The sequence below is a fragment of the Myiozetetes cayanensis genome, unplaced genomic scaffold (assembly GCF_022539395.1).
Source record: "Myiozetetes cayanensis isolate MyiCay16 unplaced genomic scaffold, myiCay2020 scf15, whole genome shotgun sequence".
NCBI classification, from domain to species: Eukaryota; Metazoa; Chordata; class Aves; order Passeriformes; family Tyrannidae; genus Myiozetetes; species Myiozetetes cayanensis.
The window spans coordinates 17,680,895-17,693,618 of record NW_026087159.1 but is presented as its reverse complement, the minus strand read 5'-3'; positions in this window follow the sequence as shown (position 1 = coordinate 17,693,618).

Genomic DNA, 12,724 nt, shown 5'->3' with positions numbered 1-12,724 from the left:
CCTATTGGTTTCGTAACACTCCCGCTCCACTCTTTCATCCCCCTCTCTGTTCCAGGCTGGAGCTGTGCGGCGCAGCGAGCTCAGCGCCGGGAAGGATTTCCAGCTCCCGACGATCAAAGATATTTAGGTGAATATCGGCGGGTTTGGCTGAACCCAACCGCCCCAGTTTGGAGCATCTGGGTTCTTAATCGGGCCAAGCCCCATCCCAGGGGACTTGAATCGTCATCCACCTGGGGCTGCCGGGCGCGTGACCGAGCGGTGCGTGCGAGCGGCGGGAGCAGCTCCGGGAGGGGCGGAGGAAACCCGGGCGAGGAGCTGAATGAATTCGCTCCCGCTCCCGGCAATTACGCACCGCCCGTGGAAGGGGAGGCGGGTGAGGAGCTCTGCCTGGCTCCCATCGGCAGCGGCACCCGCCGGGAGGTGGGGGCGGGAGACGGGCTGGATGGAGCCGCTGCGGCAAGAGGGGATGTGCCGCCCGTGGGGTCCGAGCCCACCCGGGGAACCCAGGCTGAGAGGAGTGCGGGTGGTCTCAGCTGGTGGGCCACGAGCAGCCGCCGGGCTGAGCAGCGATGACCCCGCTGCCCCTGCCAGTGGCTGCCACGTGCCCTACCTGACAGAGCGGGGGCTGCCGAGCCCCGGGCCCCGCCGGCACCAAGGCTGAGCAGGGCGGGCACTGCAGGCACACGGTGCATCCCTCCAGTGACTGCCCTCCGACGCCCAGCTGCCCCAGTCTGGCCCTTGGATCCTCTCATCTGTCTGTGCCTCTTGCACAGACGCACACCCCAGGGGGTCTCAGCTGACCCCAAATCCCACGGGCTCACTGGAATTGCCTTGGAGCTCCTGCTCCCTCCAGTATCCCACCCCTTTCCAGTCTCTTTTGAGGCCCTGGTGACCCCACAAGTCCCTTCCCCACCTTCAGTTCCTCCCCCTGGCACCCCACCACAAGTTTGGCACAATCCCAGGATATTTTTCCTGCATCTCCAGCAGGCATTTTCCCTACTGTGCTCCAGAAGTGCCCCCTTTCCAAGCGCTCATCCCAGTGGTGGGGGCTGCTTGTCCTCCAGGAGGTAGCAGCTCCATGTCTCTGAGGAGGTTCGGGGGGGTTCCCCATTTGGCTGTGCTCCCCCCAAGCACAAAGGAGCATGTGGGAAGTGCTGGCAGAAGCTCTTCCTCCTCCTGTGCTGAGGTTTCCTGGTGACAAAAATGACGCTGTCCCCAGAGCTGCCCCATTGCGTGTGTGAGGATGAGCCACCGTACACTGTATTTTCAACGTTTGAGACTCTACTTTTTAAGGTTGCATATAATGTTCTGAGCTCCCTGGGTACCTGCAACACCATTCTGACAACAGATGCTTTATCGGTATTCAAATTACAGACTCAGTAGTGAGGAGTAAAAATCAAAGCTAATCAAAGACAGCAGCCTGAGCCTGACACTGCAATTACAGAGCAAGGGGCCACCAGCCTCACCTGGGAGGGCCGTTCAGCACGGAGAAGGTTTTCCCTTGTCATCTTCTATCTTCATTCCTCATCTCCCTCCTTGACTTTTGGCCCTTGGGAAAAGCTCAGTGACGAACACGGATCTTCCTTTGGGATGAACAAGGGTCTTCCTTCGGCACTGCCCCGCAAGGATGTGGGTGCTGCCAGCCCACGGCAGGGCTTGACCTGCCTCTCATCCTGCCTTGGAAATTGTGCTTTTTTGGTTAAAACAAGGGGGTGGCAAGTTAAAAACAGGGTGGCAATCAGTAATGACATGGCTGTCCCAGGCAGAGCCCGCTGGGAACCAAAGCTTGCACGAGGGCTGCTGTTCAATGGGTGGTGCAGAGCTCACCAATTCTCCATCATTTTTACCTCTAAAAGTACTAAAATCGCCTTTAAATCTTTCCCTTGGGGAAATGCCGTCACCTCCCAACGTCACATGAGCGTTTTCCACCCAAGCTCCCACTCCTGTGTGACAGATGCTGAGCTCATTGCCCTGAGACCCCCCCGGAGGGGCTCAAAGCCGTGCTGCCGGAACCTTCACCCCCGTATTTATCCCGGCATCTTTTCTGCAGTGAGCGGATCCAGCCTTATTCCAGCGCCTCCGTTGTTCCCTGTTACTCCAACGGTGCTTGAAGAGCTCTAAGAAGGAAAAGCACAGCTATAATTAGCAGTGCTGACTAATCAGGGTGGCAAACAAGCGCACTGCGCCCGCCAGCCTCCCCAAATCGGGGCCGTCGGGGGCCGCGCGCCGCTGGGAGCGCGGAGAGTCCTACATTCCAGGGCTTTGCATAATTCCTGGTGGAAAGGAGGCCGTTTTCTCACTGCTGCCACTGGAAAGAGAGGACTTCTCCTGCTGCTGGGCCCCAGCATCCCAGCCTGGTGGGGAGCACTGGGGCTCCACGCTGGGTTTGGGTGTTTGAGGTGCTGATGCCAAAGCCAGGCGGTGGAGCTGGAGGATGGCAGGCAGGAGCCTGGCTGAGAAAATCCTTCATCTCTGTTGAAAACCAGCTGATTAGCGTGAAAAGCCTCTCTCCAGGTGGGTGGAATGGGCTCCTTTGAGGGCCTGGCTTGCAGGAGTGGCCTCTGCCATCCCATGTGCAGCAGCACCGCTGCAATCCTGAGTTACCTCTTGGAGAGAGCTGCGGGTGGATCGTTGGCTTTTCCAGCACCAGGGAACAGCTTCCTGCCCCAAAATGAACTCTCCCTGGGATGTCCTGCCTGGGGACAGTGGGGACACTGTGTCTCACTGCCCTGTTGCCTTTAGACATGCAGCTGATGTGAACTTTCCCCATTTAGGGGGACCTGCACGGGGACAGAACCCACAGCTGTGCCAGGAGGGAAGGGGAAGACCTGGGAGATTTGAAGGCTCACTCTGACTTCTCCTCCTGGCTCCCACCTAACAAACACTCAGGACAAAGCAGGGGGAGGATTTTTTTCCTCCTTCCACCAGTGATATCATTCCCACATGGATGATTTTGCTCCAATCCTTGAGCTCTGCTGCTTTCCTGAGCCAGAGGAACACGTTCTGAAGCACCTTTGCTGGCACACACCGTGTCACCATATGTCACCCTGGCTCTGGAGAACAAGGCTTCTGGGAAAAGTGCTTTTTTAACAAAATAAAGGGCTTTTGCACCGTGTTTTGCTCCTTCTCCCAGGCTGTATGTGCTGCTCTGGCTGCTGCTTCATCAGGAGCCGACAGTGTTTCCCTACACTGCCATCCATCAAGCCATAGGGAACACTGGGAGCGTGCAGGGTAAGAGGCAAAATATTAGGGTAGATGATTGTGATAATTAATAATTAACAATAACTTAATTTAGTGATGTGGCATGGAAGTAAGGAAGATTTTCTATGGGTTTGGGTGGGGGAAAAATGAGAAAGATCCTTCGAAAAAACACAAAACCTGGAGTCTTTTGGCAGTGAGTGCTGGGCAGCCACCCCTCCCTGCTGTGTCCCTGCCACCTGCTGCCACCAACATGAGACTTCCAAAGCCAGGCTCGGAGTGAGGCACTCCAGAGGAGCACTGGAGCACTGTGACACTGCAGCCAGGGCGGAGATGCAGCTCTGAGGACCAGGAGGGTCCCAGGTGTGTCCAGATCCCTCGGCACTGACAGAACATTGCAGCCACCACGTGCTGGTGGGGGTGGATTTTTTGCTCCATTTCAAGTGCTGAACCCCCCGTGCTGATCCCTCCTGGTGAAGTGGCCCCGGGGGAGCAGCAGGCAGCCCTCCCACCCAGCAGGGACAGCCCCCTGCGGCAGCACTGAAAGGCCCTCCAGCCTCCCCAGTTCCTCCCCCGCTGGGCAGGAAGGAAGTTGGTTCTACAAAACCCAGGGAACAAATCTCAGCTTTGAAGTCGAGCACAAGGCAGCTCGACACCCCCTCGCCCAAGCACAGCCAGTCCTCTCTATTTATTGATTTTAACTTGTGCTTCTGACATTTAAACAGGATCCTGTGTGGAGTCACAGCCTGAGCTCCCCTCCCGAGCACAGGCACATTCCCTGGAATTAGGCTGGGGGCCCACATTGCCTGGATGCAGAGCCCTGGTCTCAAACGTGGTGGCATCACCAGAAAAGGTCGCAGCTGCTCGCTGGTAAATGGAATAATTTGTATAAAGCAAGTGCTTGGCTCAGAAAAAGAAAAATCTGCTTGAGTTAAGGCAAGCAGAAACCTGGGTCTCATCCCAACCCTCAGCCTGAGCCGTGCACACCTGAACTTGGGCTGTTTGGAAGTGTTTCTTTTCCCCTTTGGGCATTTCATTTTCTCCCTCATCATCACTGCCCAGAGCTGTGTCTCAGCAGGAGGAGATTCCCCCAGGATACAAGAGACTTTTCCAGGAGTGTGAACAACCCAGCCAGAGGAGAGAGCTGCTAAATATACAGGCAATATTCCTTCTTCATCCTCCAGGATGGGGTTTGAACCAGGAAAGTCATCTGTTCCCCGAGGGTTTCCCTCTGCCCTGGGGATTTCTCCCCAGGGCTGTGCCGTGCCTGTCCCTGCAGCGATGCTGGGGGTCACTTGGCCGAGAAACATCATCCCCCCGAGACCCCCACGGGTGAATTTACAGCAGAAATGCACTGGGCAGAGGGCGTGGGGAAAGCAGTAGTGACGAAAGACCCTTTAAATACTTTAAAACTGCCAAATTTGAAGGGTTTGGGGCAGGTGGGGGCAGTGGGATGGGTGGGGAACGTGAGACACGGGACTGCACCTTCCCGTCCAGTTTTGAGCTCATTCCCTGTTGGTTTTTTTATAATTTTTTTTTCTCCCAAAAGGTCAGCTCTCTTGTCAGAGCTCAGAGTCACAACCATCGCTCCTGTTATCGGTGCAATCGTGTGTGATGAGTCACTTGTTTAACGGGAAGAGGCTCTGGTTGCTATAGGGATGGCAGAGAGGGGAGAGGATCCCTGCCTTGCCCTCAGCGCCGCCTGTGACGGGGGAAACACAACCCCAGAGCCCCGCGGGCCGGAGCGCCCTCTGTGCTGGCTCGGTGACACAGTTTGGCATCCAGGGCTGTCCAGGTGGGACGTTCTGGAGCTTGGAGACATCCCAGGGCTGGGAGGCGGCAGGAACAGGGAGGGACCGGGATGAGTGCGGTGCTCGATGTCAGGTTTGGGTCCCACAGGGAATTGGGAGCTGCAGGGGCTGTGGGGGCTTTGGGCTGATGGGAGGAGACACTGCTGAGCTCCCCACCACGGGCTCATTCACCCCATCCCTCCTCAAGCCTTTCCTGCATCTCCCAGGAAAACGTGGCCCCTGGGGCTGTCAGGGCTGATCCCTTTGCATCCCAGCCAGCACCCTGATTGCAAGGGTGACATGAGGGCAGTGCTGGGGCAGCTGGGGCTGTTTGGCACCTCGGGAAATGAGGCCACCAGGTCACCAAGGTCAGTCGCCAAGGCCACCACCACTCATCTCCTCCCGGCTCAGTGATTGCAGGCCTTTATCCCCCCCTGGGCTTCATCGCCTTGGGGTTCCCCCATCCTGCAGTCAGGCACCTCCCAGGGCTGCCTGTGCACTCCCTTTGCTTCCCCTCTCCCGGGACTGACTCCCTGATTCACACCCAGAGGAGGCTCCGGCCACTTCTGCAGGGACAGGGTGGGGGAATTCTGCCAGGTCCACCCTGCAGACCCCCCTTCCCCCCGGGTAACCCCCACGCCCTGCGTGGGGCTCGGCAGAGATGCTGCTCTCCCCTGGGACACCCCCTGCTTTCCCAGCTCTTCATTAGGGAACGGCTAATTACCTCCAGTGCTCACTGGTGCCGTTTCACCGACGCTCTGGCTTGGTGTGGACGTGCCGTGTTTGGCTCTGCTGCTCCTGACAGGGCTGCACTTTGCCCACTCACACTTCTTCCTCTGGGTCGGGAGAATTTGGTGCCTCTTCATGATGGGGGAGAGAGAGGAGAAGCCTCCAGCCTCCAGCTGTGCTCTGCAAAAGTGTTTGCATTTGTTCCCTCTGCAGGAGCGGGGTTTGAAGGGCTCCTGCACGGGCTCCCAGAAGCTCCGGCTTTCAGAGAGGAGCATCCCCTGTGAGAAATAAATGGGGGGAAAAATAAGAAGGTGGCAGTGGGAGAGATCCAAACCTCTGTGGGGTGCAGTGCTGGGGCATTGCAGAAGAGCAGGGGTTTGGGTGCTCTGCTGGCATGAGCAGCACTGGGGAAGGCTCTCCCACTGTCTCTGTGCTGTCCAAGCAGTCCAATCTCACCAGCTCCTCAAGCGTTTTGGGAGTTCCTCACGCTGGCAATAGCATGTCCTTGGAGGTGGAATCAGCAGAATCACCTCTGTTCCCACTCTTTGGGTCCCACAGTTCTCCCACACACAAGAAAACCTGTAACACGGCTGGTCCTGGAGCAGCTCCAGGGACGGGGACACCGGGGGGAGTGGCTGTCACCGGAGGAGATGCAATGGGGGAAAACACATCTGCTGAGGTGACAGCCCCGGGAGTGCAGAGTGCTCCGTCCTCTGCCTGACCCTCCCACCCCTGGGTGCACCACAGGGACCAGCACAGGCAGCGGCTCCAGCCTGGGGCAGGGTCCCCCAGCGCTGCTTGGGGGCTTTCTGGGCCTCTACCCTTGCTGGATGCCAAGCTCTCAGCCTCTCAGCCTGTTTGTACCCAGGCTGGTGGGTCAGCAAGTGTGTTCTGAGGAGCTGCAGCGTGAGCGGAGCTGCCCTGTGACTCACAGGGGCTCAGCGTCCCGGCGGTGCCGCCGCTGGGATCCGGCTGCGAGAGCCCAGGGGCAGGACGGGCACTGCTCCCCTTCCTCCGGGTCCCGCTCTCCCTGTCCGTGATGCCCTGCCCAGGCAGGACCGTCCCGTCCCACCTGCACCAGGCGATGGGGGTATGAGGGGCAAACCCTTCCCTCCCACAGTCGCTGCCTCCGGCCCAGCAGAGCCCCGGGAGGGATGCAGGAGGAGGCTCAGCCGCTGCCAGGCTGTGCAGCCGCCCAGGGCCCCCGATTGCTTTGTTTGCAGGCGCAGTTGCTGCGGGTGAGAGCGGAGGGCAAGGGCTGAGCCGCTGGTGGCAGCGCCGGGCACCCCCAGCACCGGCAGCCCCAGGGGGTTTGTGTGACCCACCCCGGGCACTGCGGGGGGATTGCAGGGCGCCCGTGAGCTGCCCCACCCGCGGGAACCAGGGCCGTGGGCACTGCTCTGCTCTGTCCGTGCACAAACCCCTGGAATGTTTGCGGATGGCTCGGGCAGGGGGTGCAGGTGAACCCTGCGATGGAGCCCAGGGTAGGGCAATCCCTGTGTCCGTGCTCCTCCTGCACAGACCCCACTGTCCCCAGAGCTGCCTTGGGCAAAACTGCCCGGAGAGCCCAAACCTCTGTCCTTTGGGAAGGGATGGACAGCTCCCCACCTGCCTCGTGGGGTGTCTGTGCCCAAATCTGCCTCACTGGGTGCCTGAGTGCCCTGTTGGGTCCCTGCATTCCAAATTCTGCCTTGTTGAGATCCTTTCCCTCAAATCCCACCTTGCTGTCCCTCAGCTCCCCAGAGCCCCCCTCAGCGAGTCCCTGACCCTCAAACCCTGTCCCGTTGAGTTTCTGCATCCCAAGGTGCACGACCCCAGAGGGGACAGCCTTGCCCACATCCCACCGTCCAGCGGGAAGGGGGAGATGCTACGTGGCCAAGCACTCAATTAGTATATCCTGGTGCTTAACTAAATCCCATCCAAAATCATCCACCTTGGGATAATCTGGAATAGCCAGGTGGCTATTCCAGCAAGGAAAAAAAAAAATCCGCCGCTTTCCCCATCAGGTGTTCCTCGAGACAGACAAGAGGCGAACCAGGCTCTTTAAATAGCTCAGCACGAGAGGCGGCTCGCTGGGGAGGGAGCGGGAGCCGCTCCTGCTGCTGGAGCCGAAGGTCGGCTCCGCGCCGGGACACGGCGGGCGAGCGGCACAGGCTATTTATAACTGCTGGGCTTTTGAAGAAAACAAAACCCCATCCAGGAAAAACACCGCTGGTACCTCGGCAAAAACAAGCCGAGCCCCGAGCCCGAACCTCGGGAGAGCCCCCTGTGCCCGCCGGGGACCATCCCAGCACCCTCAGGGGCTGAGCTACAGCTGGGGACTGGAATCGCTGCAATTTTGGGGAATTGTGGGGAATTTCATGCCAAGGCACAGGCTGTTGGCATTCACTGACTCTGTTAAAGTGGAAATAGGGAGGTGAGAGCTCGGAGCAGGGTCAGAGCATCCTCTCAGCTCCCAGCCCTGGATGCTGGATGGGGGCTGTGGATTAATTAATTAATTAGTGCCACCCCAGGGTGGGTGGGGCAGGGGAAGGCAGTGGGTGGCAGCGAGGGGTTGTTTGCAGAGCACCTGGAATATGTGGGCCCTGGGCTGTCCCCCCAGCCCGGGCACAGGCAGAGCCCCAGCACAGCAGCCTGGCTCAGCCCTCTGGGGCTGTTTTGGGTTTGGAACCCCCCCAGGGGCTGGACACCCACGCAGAGCTCAGAGCCATCCCCGTGCCCATCTGGCAGCCCCAGCAGAGGCACCCCAGGGTGTCCCCCCCCGTGGGGCTGCCTGTGAGCACCTTTCCTCCTGCCACTGCACTTACACGACCAGGCAAAAGCAGGGGTGTATTTTTTCCCCTTAGTTAAGGCATTTTCATCTTTGGAATCTTTCCAGGTGTCACAACTCTGGCACCCCCAGTGTCGGTCCCAGAGCACCTGAGCAAGAGGAGATGCCACTGGAGTGGTGCTGGGGAGGCAGGAGCTGCCGCTGCCACTTGAGGGATCGTTGGCTCCCGGCGGGGGCAGCAGCAGTTTGAATCTATCAAAGACACACAGCTGGAACAAAAACCTGCCCAAACGCCTCCCAGCAGGCTTGGAGGAAAACCAGGGTAGAAATGGATGGTGTGAAAGCCACTTCCCATCCCTGGAAGTGTCCAAGGCCAGGTTGGATGGGACTTGGAGCAGCCTGGGCTAGGGGAAGGTGTCCCTGCCCATGGCAGGGGGTTTGAAGTGAGATGGGTTTTAAGGTCCCTTCCAACCCAAACCTTTCTGTGATGATTCCATGACATGAACCATCCTCAAGCAGACAGCCAGGAGTTGGTGATGGGGTCTGTGGGTCCGCAGGGTGGCTTTGGGGTATCCCAGCTGCTCCCAGGAGTGCTCTGAGGATCCAGCTCTCTCCCAGCAAGATTCACCAGCCTGGTGTGTTATTTTTTTCAGCGCTGGGATATAATTAGTGCCAGCTCCTCAGAGCTGTCACTCGCCATCACGCAGCCCTTGCTTTTCCTGGGAACATGACTAACTGGCAAGCGGCTGCACACGCCGGGGAAGGTGCAGGGGGAAGCAAAGATTTGCTTTCCTCCCTGGGAAATGAAAAAAAAAAAAAAAACCAACTTCAGGAGCCACTTTGCAGCCTCAGAGAGCGGAATAAATTGTGTCAGTGCTGGAGGAGGGATGAGCCACCTGCCAGTCACGCGGGACACCCACGGCTCCTCCCAGCATGGGCAATCTTGGAGCTGCCGAGATGTTCAGAACCACGGGTGGGACCATCCAAAAACTCACTCACCCCTCTGCCAACCTCCTGCTTTCCCTTCCTGCTCTCCCCATCTCTTGCACCTCCACACAGAGGGTGCTCTTGCCCCCAGTCCTCTTTCCCGGGGGGGTTTCTGCCCTCTCTGCTGTCGTTGCAGGTCGTGTCTCCCATTCCTGCCCTCGGGCTGTGACCACAACCCTGGAGAGCCTGGACTGGATCCTGCTCCCTCCACTGGGCTATTTCAGAGAGGTTTGATGTTTCGTTGGAGGTGTTTTCAGCAGTCCCAGCTCTCCCAGGAGCTCCTGTCCCCGGTCATTGCTCCCGAAGCCCTTGGCTCCAGCCATGCAGGAACAGTGCGGAGAAACCGCTTTTCCCAAATCCAGTCACCTCCTCCCCCTGGGGGATAAAAGGGAAACTCTGGCTAAACCAAAGCTTGGCTCTTCTCTTGGGTCTGAGGTTCAACAAACTGAAAGGGCCCAGAAATGTAACCCTGGGTTTATGGTCAGTTTTGTACCAGGACAAACCAGACAAAGGTAAAGTCTCTGTTCAACTCTTTGTTTTACTGCACCTCGGGGGTAAGTTAATGAAAATATTCCCATTTTTGGCCTGTCTGGGGGCTTCAGACATCCCTTGATGCCCCTTCTTAGCCTGAAAACCCACTCTCTGATCCTCATCAACCTACTCTTGTCCCCATGTTCAGGGGACACCCCGAGCACGTGGCAGGAGGCTCTGGAAGGAGATGAGCACCTTTGGCAAAGGGGCTGTCCCTCCATCCCCATCAGCACCAGGTACCAGCCTGGTTTGGCTCTTTTATGCTGAACTGATGGCAAAGAATTTTGAAGCAATAAACTGGATTTTTTCCAAACTCGTGGCCTTTCACTTGGAGAAATATTGTGACTCAAAATCTGAAAATGAACAGTTTAACATTAAAAAAAATAAAAAAAGGGGGGGGAAAAAGAGGACTTGGGAAGGATGACCAAGAATAACCCTTTTCTCCATCACCTCCACGTGTTGTCTTGTGCAGCTCTCTCTGCCCTTGCTGGGGAGGAGCTGGGGCTTTGCTGGTGAGAGGGTGGAAGCAAAGGGACCTGGAGCAGTTTCCTGAGGGACCCATCTTTTGGAACTGAGGGGTTTCACCTTGGCTTGGCCAGGTGATGGGGAAGGGGCACCTACAGGTGTGGGTCAGAACCACATGGGTTTCATCACCCCGGGACTGTCCAGGATGCAGAGATGGGAATTCCCACCTGCCACAGCCCCCCATCAACACCCAGAGCCCCCAGGACCTCCAAAGACACAGCTGTGGAGCTGAGGCTTCCCAAACACCCAGAGTATTTCCAATTACCCACCACTATAAGGACCATCATACCCAAATCGTAGGGGATGTAAAGGAGTCAGGACCAGGAGGTCCCACAAGGTCTGAAATCCATGTTGTCATCACTGTGAGGTTCCTGGCCATCGTTCCTGTGGCTTTGATGAGGGTCTATCCCATAAAGACCTCCAAGATACCAACCCTCTGCTCCCAACAGCCCCTGGAGCTGTCCAGCAGCATTGCCAGATGTGATTCCCCTTCCCTGAGCCATCCCATCCCATCCCATCCCTCCTCCCTCCCTCCCTCCACAGCAGCCCCGCAGTGATTTGTTGCAGTAAATGCCGGCTGCTTCCCGGGGAAGGAAACAAATGCACTTAATAATTGAGTGCTAATTAGGGCACTTCATCACTAACGAAGTCGCTCAGCTCCTGCTGGACCCTCCTGGGGGGCACAGAACAAAGGCTTCAGCCTCCCCCTGTCCCTGCCCGCGGTCCGTGGGCAGCAGCAGCCCCAGCCGGAGCTCCTCCTGGCCTGCCCTGCCAACTCCGGGCCCTAAAACCCAGCAAATCTCTCCCCACCTCTGCCTTCCTCACCCAGCACGTTCTGCTAAAGCAGCTCCCTCCAGATACAAACCCTCGGGAGAAAGGGACGAGGCCGGGGGGATGAGGGGACACCGTGAACTCCAGGTGCTCCCAGCCCCCATCCCTGCCCTTGGGCCCCTCCTTCACACGGCCATAGCTTGGGAATCTCCAGGGATTCCCTGCTGGGAGCAGCTGAGCTGTTTCAGTCCATCTGACACATCCTGCAGGTGGCCCTTGGGTGGTTCAGGTGCCCAGGGCACTTCCCAGGAAGCACCAAGAGCATTTTGCCCCCAGTAAATCCGGGCCACGGTGTCTGCAGTGATACTGTGGGGGCTCTGATGTTTTAGGGTCTTCATAAACCCTTCCTGAGCTTTGCCCTTCAGGTCCTGCTCCTCCTCCTGGGGTTCTAGAAGTTCCCCTCTCCAGGGTCCCTGTGTGTCACCCCCCCATCCAAGCTGATCCCAGCTCATGGGATCACATCACGTGGGGCTTGGGGAGCATCTGCTCCTCCTCCCACTGTTCCCACATTCCAGCTCCAGCTCCAGCAGCTCCCTCTTACCTCCTTTGGGAAGCAGGCACCACACCAGCATGGAATGGCATCCAGCAACGCTGATTCTCCCTCCAATCCCATTCCTTCTGGGCATCCCAGCAGGGATCAGGCCACCCCTCACCTCCTCAGATGTCAGGGCCCACCTCTCCAGTCCCAGCTGATCTCGTTCCACTTCCAAGGAAAAGCTTGGCTGCAGGTAACCTATTCTACAACAAGGCCCTAAAGTCAGATTTTCATAATCTTAACCCAGTTTTTAGTAGTTTTTGGACAAAATTCCCAAAGATTGCTCTGGTTCTGATAAAGATTGAAGAGGGAAGACAGCTGAGTAAGCCTGAAGTGTGGAAAGCACTGCAGTGGTTTGTGTTTGTGTTTGTTATTTGTATTTAGCAGCTTTCAGAACAATTGACAGCCACTAAATGGGCTCATTAATAGCAACTCAAATATTTAACCTGCTGTTGTGTAATTAATTCATCCTTCCCTTTCCTGGCTTCCCCTCTCCCACTGGGGCAGTGCAGGAACACCCCCACACCCCACCAGGTCCATACAAGCACCAGATCAGGGAGGGAAGGGACTGGAAAGGATCTTAAAGCCCATCCAGTGCCTTCCCCTGCCATGGGCAGGGACACCTTCCACCGGCCCAGGGTGCTCCAAGCCCCTTCCAGCCTGGCCTTGGGCACTTCCAGGGATCCAGGGGCAGCCACAGCTTCTCTGGGCAACCTGTGCCAGGGCCTGCCCACCCTCACAGCCAGGAATTCCTTCCCAATATCCATCTAAACTGCCCCCTGTCGCTTTTTGAGGCCGTTAATTCTGACACAAAGCCCAAGAGCCAGA